Source organism: Oncorhynchus mykiss, chromosome 30, assembly GCF_057628025.1.
Source record: "Oncorhynchus mykiss isolate SJ-2025 chromosome 30, ASM5762802v1, whole genome shotgun sequence".
Lineage (NCBI taxonomy): Eukaryota > Metazoa > Chordata > Actinopteri > Salmoniformes > Salmonidae > Oncorhynchus > Oncorhynchus mykiss.
The window spans coordinates 34,657,501-34,665,490 of NC_143051.1; the positions used below are offsets into that span (position 1 = coordinate 34,657,501).

The following is a 7,990-nucleotide window of genomic DNA, read 5'->3' on the forward strand; positions in this document are numbered from 1 at the left end:
ACCTTTTCATTGTTGTTTGATCAATAGAAATGTAAAGTTCCCAAATGTAAGAGGTCTCCCCTGGTATTTATATGTTTGCAGAAATCCATTCGGGTGTATTTGGCAAATGCGTTCTAATGATCTAAAGTCACGCTGTTGTTACTGCCTGTAAACACACAAGCATGTGAGTCAAATGGCTTATTTGCATAAAGGCCTACTGTAGCTCAGATTGGCTATGGCGCAATGGTCTCCTGGACGAGACAGATGTTTTTATTAGGTTTTATTTACCGCAGTGTCTTAATTGTGCAAACACACAGCCGCTTTCACACTATATATTGCTATAGATATTCACAAATGCTTGACGATACGTCATTCCCAAATATCCGTAGAATTTATGAAAACGTGAAAATGAAAAGTTGACCACGACTCCATTTGATTGCTCCCTGCTTATAGACAGACTAAAACAGGAAGCTCCCGCGCTCAAGTCTTTTCAACACTGGTTCGACCAATCTGATTCCACGCTTCAAGAATGCATCGATCACGTGGATTGGGATATGTTCCACATTGCGTCAAACATTGATGAATACACTGATTATGTGAGCGAGTTTATTAGCAAGTGCATCGGCGATGTCGTACCCACAGCAACTATTAAAACATTCCGAAACCAGAAACCGTGGATTGATGGCAGTATTCGCGCGAAACGGAAAGCGCGAACCACTGCTTTTAACCAGGGAAAGGTGGCCGGAAACACGACCGAATACAAACAGTGTAGCTATTCCCTACGCTAGGGAATCAAACAAGCTAAGTGTCAGTATTGAGAAAGTAGAGTCGCAATTCAATAGCTCAGACACGAGGTATGTGGCAGGGTTTACAGTCAATCACGGACTACAAAAAGAAAACCAGCCCTGTCACGGACCACGATGTCTTGCTCCCAGACAGACTAAACAACTTCTTTGCTCGCTTTGAGGACAATACAGTGCCACTGACATTGCCCGCTACCAAAACCTGCAGACTCTCCTTCACTGCAGCCGACTTGAGTAAAACATTTAAACATGTTAACCCTCGCAAGGCTGCAGGCCCAGACGGCATCCCCAGCCGCGTCCTCAGAGCATGAGCAGACAAACTGGCTGGTGTGTTTATGGACATATTCAATCCATTCTTATCTCAATCTGCTGTTCCCACATTCTTTCAAGAGGGCCACCATTGTTCCTGTTCCCAAGAAAGCCAAGGTAACTGAGCTAAACGACTACCACCCCGCAGCACTCACTTCCGTCATCATGAAGTGCTTTGAGAGACTAGTCAAGGACCATATCACCTCCACCCTACATGACACCCTAGACACACTCCAAATTGCTTACCGCCCCAATAGGTCCACAGACAACGCAATTGCAACCACACTGCCGTAACCCATCTGGATGGCCTGGGTCTCGACCCCGCCCTGTGCAACTGGGTACTGGACTTCCTGACGGGCAGCCCCCAGGTGGTGAGGGTAGGTAACATCTCCACCCCACTGATCCTCAACACTGGGGCCCCACAAGGGTGCATTCTGAGCCCTCTCCTGTACTCCCTGTTCACCCACGACTGCGTGGCCATGCACGCCTCCAACTCAATTATCAAGTTTGCAGACGACACTACAGTGGTAGGCTTCATTACCAACAACGACGAGACGGCCTACAGGGAGGAGGTGAGGGCCCCCGGAGTGTGGTGTCAGGAAAATAACCTCACACTCAACGTCAACAAAACAAAGGAGAGGAAACATTTTAGGAAACAGCAGAGGGAGCACCCCCCTATCCACAGCGACGGGACAGTAGTGGAGAGGGAAGTAAATGTTAAGTTCCTCGGCGTACACATCACGGACAAACTGAATTGGTCCACCCACACAGACAGCGTGGTGAAGAAGGCGCAGCAGCGCCTCTTCAACCTTAGGAGGCTGAAGAAATGAGGCTTGTCACCAAAAGCACACAAACTTTTACAGATGCACAATCGAGAGCATGCTGTCGGGCTGTATCACAGCCTGGTACAGCAACTGCTCCGCCCACAACTGCAAGGCTCTCCAGAGGGTAGTGAGGTCTGCACAACGCATCACCGGGGGCAAACTACCTGCCCTCCAGGACACCTACACCACCCGATGTCACAGGAAGGCCATAAAGATCATCAAGGACAACAACCTCCCGAGCCACTGCCTGTTCACCCCGCTATCATTCAGAAGGTGAGGTCAGTACAGGTGCATCAAAGCAGGGACTGAGAGACTGAAAAAGAGCTTCTATCTCTGGCCACCAGACTGTTAAAGAGCCACCACTAACATTGAGTGGCTGCTGCCAACATACTGACGCAACTCCAGCCACTTTAGTATTGAAAAAATGTATGTAAAAATGTATCACTAGCCACTTTAAACAATGCCACTTGTATATGTTTACATACCCTGCATTACTCATTGCATATGTATATACTGTATTCGATACATCTACTGCATCTCGCCTATGCCGTTACGTACCATCACTCATTCATATATCTTTATGTACATATTCTTCATCCCTTTACACTTGTGTGTATAGGGTAGTTGTGAAATTGTTAGGTTAGATTACTCGTTGGTTATTACTGCATGGTCAGAACTAGAAGCACAAGCATTTAGCTACACTCGCATTAACATCTGCTAACCATGTGTATGTGACAAATAAAATTTTATTTAATACTAAGTGCTCAGTTGTCAGATATTAAAAAATAAGTCAAATTCCTACTGGGGATGTATATGAAAAGATGTTTACTAAAGATTTCATGTTGCTAAAACACCGTCAGTTCCACTTTAAGCATTGCACGTGCACTAACATTAATGTACCTCAACTCCACCTTGCAAAGTTTGCATTTCCCTCTCATTTAACTTCTCAAGCAAGAACTTTACTAGGACTGTCTGGGAGTGAAGGAAAAACTGAAAACCAGTTATTGGTAGTGTTTTGGAACTTTTATTGGTCTATTAACTCATTTACCGCCTGGTAATGTCCCCAGGGAGGCCAAAACTCCATCCTACCACAACAGGCAGATATTTCAGGCAGTCGATTTAAACAGCTCTTACACTAAAAGGGCATTAACAACTCCAATTGGCAACATATTTGCAGGTGAATAAAACATTTACACGCATTTTACCTTGAGTGGTGTTTACATCAAACTGACTTGTTGCATAGAAAAATCTGTGCTTACTGCCCACCCCAATTTTTTTTTTCATGTACAGAATAAAAATCTCAAGTTTAATGTCAGAAAAACAGTTGCGTTAAAATAGCAAATGTGCCTACTCTGGCCTTGGCACCTGCACTCTAGCCCAGGGTTTCCCAAACTCGGTCCCGGGGCCCCCACTGGGTGCATTATCAAACGGCAGTCAAGCATCAGTCATGTCACTAGAATAAGACCGTCGATATTTATTGGAAAGCAGCGTCAAACTCATAGCGTGCACTTTCACCCCCCTGTGAAGTTCCTCAACTTACTTCACCTGTAGCTTAATAAACTGCATGGTTTCACGAGTCGTAGTGGGAGGACCACACACCATATTGCCGTGTGGCTCCAAGTTTCTTCGATATGATGGTAATTAAATCAGCATTTGTGCATTAACCTCTTTGCGCACGGAACCCGCTAGCGGGCTGAAATTCCACAACATACTACATAAATAGTCATTAAACATTCATGAAAATGTCTAGAATCTTGCTAATCCAACTGCATTGTCAGATTTAAAAAAGGATTTACTGCAAAAGAATGCGATGCGATTATCTGAGCATAGAGCCCCATTGAAAAAAATAATAATAACCAGCACAGGGGTAACAATCACAAACTGCAGTAAAATAAATCGTTTACCTTTGACGATTTTCATCTGTTTGCAATTCCAATGCTCATTGTTACACAATTAATGATCTTTTGTTTGATAAAATCCGTTTTTATAGCCTAACACGAAACATTTTGTGAACCGCTTGTGTAGTGAATTAGGCTGGGGCTATATAAATAGATTTGATAGAGAACTGAGGGTCATCCAAATATTGAAAGTGTGTAAATAGTTACCCATGTTATTTTGTATATATATATATATATATATATATATATATATATATATATATATATATATATATATATATATATATATATATATATATATATATATATATATATATATATATATATACACACACAATTTTTCATATTTTTTAATCAATAATTATTTTTTCCCCCATTTATTTTTCTCAAATTTTTTGTATATAGTTATTTGTTTCAAAATGTATACCTTCACCAATTTGGCCACTTGTGTGAGACACCTGGGTGACATACATGATAAATGTCATGTAGCACACTCATTTTGGAAGTTATCATTCTGAAACGTTGCACAAGTACTGTTGCCCTCTTATATTTTTCAGTGAAATTGTCCCCATCATCCTATCTGAATGTTTGTTATGTTGTTCATTTTAAAGATGATGATACAAAAAGAAAAAGCGTATGTTTTTTTCCATTGTTTTATCTAAACCAGATGTATTGTGTGTTATTCTCCTACATTCAATTCACATTTACACAAACTTCAGAGAGTTTTCTTTCAAATGGTACCAAGAATATGCATATCCTTGGTTCTGTGCCTGAGCTACAGGCTGTTAGAGTTGGGTATGTCTTCAGGCGGAAGTTGCACAAAGTAGGGGGGAGCTGCATTTCCACCGCCATTTATCACATTATCCATTTGACCGACACAAACATCCCACCATGTCAAATGAACAAAACACCTATCTGCGTTTATAATATTGTACTGAAACTTACTGTTTTCATCACAAAACTTGTTTTTTATTTTATATAAATAGGGTGCACATGAAAACGTGGTTATTTTCACAATATTATTCCAACCTCAGTGTGGAAATATAAACACATTAGACTGCACTGGGCATTTAATTTTTAACAATGGATAGTCCCGCTCAAGTCAACCATCTTCGTAGTACCATTTGATAGTTTAAATTTAAACTATTTGTTTTTTTTTTTTTTTTTTTTTTTTTACATTTAGCAGCAAAAGCATGACAGCAACCATTCAAGACAGTATGCTGTGTCTCAACCGATTGCAGGCACAACAAATACCTCAGATGTAAAATAGGGTATAAGCTAAAATGTGAAATCTGAGTTTATGTGTTTTTAGATCATTTACATTAAAGAGCCCCAAAAAAATGCTTCACCCTAATAAATCATACAAACAGGGTTGTTAAACTCTTAAGATTTCAAAATGATATCAAACTCAAAAGTGTATCTGTTTTTTTTGTGACGAAGACATGGATATCTCATTGTAGGATGAGGTATGAAAAATGTGTCAAATTTGAGCACCTCTATCTCCTGAATGTTTTGACATTCAGGTCGAAAAAATAACTTTCTGACCACTTCTACCATGGGCAAACATTGAATATTTCAAATTAAAAGGGATCCAGTCAAAAAGTGGTTGAAATCATATGGAACGGTCCAGCTATTAGGTCAGCCAATCATACGTTCCTCATGCACCTCAGGTTTGCTTTGGGAATTTAAAGTGTGCAGTTAATTGTGTGCAAGAGAACTCACACTAAGCTAGTGTTTTTCAATTCTGGTCCTTGGGGCCCACATCTTTGTTCTTGCCCATCACCAATGCAATTAACCACCAAGCCCTTGATTAGCCTAGTTGATCTAGGGGCAAAGCCAACTATAAATATATTCAGGGGAAACAAGTGTGGTCAAAATAATCTTTCACCTCCTTTACCTTTTTCCAGGTGACTTTCCGGACTTGGTTAGAGACATGGGTAATTGGAGGAATGCCACAGGTACATACCCACCTCACATAGAATATTCATAGGCTACATAGTAACACCAGTGGCGTGTTTAGCAGGACGCAATGTTTTGGAACGGTGAGATAGAAATGTGCTATGTTGAACCGACGTGAAATTAGGAATCAAGTCAGCTCTATTCATGGAATTTCAATATGCAATGTTCAAGACCATTTTGCAACTGAACATGGGCCTGGGCTACACCTAACCTTCAGTGTTTTTAAGTAAATCTCACAGGAACCCCAGTGTAAAACTTCTGCTAGAGTACAACAATGAATTCACTGCGTCCGTCCCCATAACAATAGACACAAAAACAGTGTACTGTCTTGTGGATAATTTTCAATTATATTTCTTAAAGGGCGATAAGGTCACCCAACCTATTGCTACCAAACAAGCTATGTATTATAATAGCCAAGAAAATACAATGATGACACATAACCTAACAGAAGTTGGTACAATTGTCTTATAATAACCAAACAAGTAGCCTACTCCATCGATTATTTGTATTGTCATATGAAAATGTATAAACAAATGTAGGCCATTTACTTAAAATAAAGTCTAAAATATGAATGTTGTTCTCATGGAATGACATTCCCTGAGCACTATAGTAAGGCTGGGCCTATATCATAGACATTAAGTGTTACCAGTAACGTTATGTATGGATCGGATATTCTGTTCTCGATGGTTTACTCTTTTTCGGGAGGGCACTTCGATAGAATGCACAAATTGCAGATGTAGGCTATGCACTAAAGCCTCAAAGGCAAAGAAAATTCAAATGTGTGTAGCTAGTTATGAAATTCTCTACGATGAACTTTGAAGCCTGAAGTACCAAGGCAATCAAATAGGCCTAAACAGAATGCGTACACAGATTTGCAGGTGTTATAGCAGGTGCAGCGAAATGCTTATGTTAATACAAAAAAGTAGATATATTAGCGAGAATACAGAATATAAAATACGTGACGTGACATAACTTGTGCAAAATTTAGCAAAAAAAGCGATTGGCATACACCGCATTTCATGATAACATACTGTGCATCATTATTCATAGCAAATTGACAAAACTAAGAATAGTTAACACGGCCATGTCTAAACCTGTACCTGATATGTGCTAATTGCTTACTGTTGAGATATTTTCAAACATAAGAGAATGGGTTTTCACACATTTTTAGGTCAATACAATCCTTTGTAAATGATCAGTGACGTTCCCAGTATTTCCTAATAATTCCTGCTGGTCTGTGAAAACCTTGTTTGCCCCACTACAACGTTGTAACGTAGCATTCTAACAATATATTTTAAAATATCTTACCAACAGGTTTGGTGGGATGTATATGGGCTGGAGACTGGTGTATCGCTTTCTTCTTGAATGAAGATCAAAAAGGGGGAACAGGTAGAAACTAATGAGTCTACTTCCATTGATCTTCAGGTAGGCAGCTAACTAGACTAACTTGGGAAAAAAAACAAAAAAATTGCAGGTGGTGGCAAAAATGTAAAAATGTGCAGTTCGTCATTCGCCAACTAACGTTACCTTGTTTTGTTTTTTTATAGGCGGCTGACTACAGTTCTCAACCAAAGTTATCAAGAAAAAGTTATTTGGATTTGAATAAAGGAGTCTTTCAGTCATGTCGTTGTTAGCTAGCTAGCTAATAAATTAGAATCTCGTATGAACGCTTGGTTGCATAGGTAGCCGATGCTAAGCTAACCTAGCAACAAAGATAATATCTAGGTTGATAGCTGTCGTTTTAGCTAACATTATATCTAGCATTTGAATCCCCTGACAAAATGGTTAAAGAAAAAAATATATCATAAAAAGGGCGCGGGAAATGCCGTGATAACTACAACGGCCTCTTTTTTTAATGTCAGATAGCCATTTTACTTCATCCAGGGAAAAATATTTTCAAAGGCCTGCCTCTCCATCGGCCCAGGAGGGCTATTTTCGACTCGTTGTTAACAAAAACTATTTCCGCTGAGTTGGCCTGCTAATTCAGATATGTCTCTTATTTGAAGCAGATGCTTGAATCGTTAACTCTTCAAAATGAGCCCTTTCTGGAGTTTTTGTCGTATTTTCATTATTTTTCTTCGGTCAAATATTTTCCGCCCCGTGTCAATTTTATGTGTCCCCCGTCTAGGGGCTACGGCTGCTAATGTTCTTCTCCTTAAAATGGTAGCTTCCGGTCTGTTTTCTATTTCCGGGTAGTGTCACAGGTTAAGAAGTCCGA

At 40.0% G+C, this 7,990-nt stretch overlaps 1 protein-coding gene across 1 annotated transcript in view; it reads right to left on the bottom strand.

Annotated features, from left to right (window-relative positions):
- Positions 1-7,972, bottom strand: part of LOC110489256 (uncharacterized) — a 26,588-nt gene extending 18,616 nt beyond the window's left edge. The window contains exon 1 of the mRNA XM_021561907.3: positions 7,081-7,972. The gene's annotated coding sequence lies outside the window, so the exon portion shown is untranslated. The remainder of the gene's footprint in view (positions 1-7,080) is intronic.
- Between the last annotated feature and the right edge of the window lie 18 nt (positions 7,973-7,990).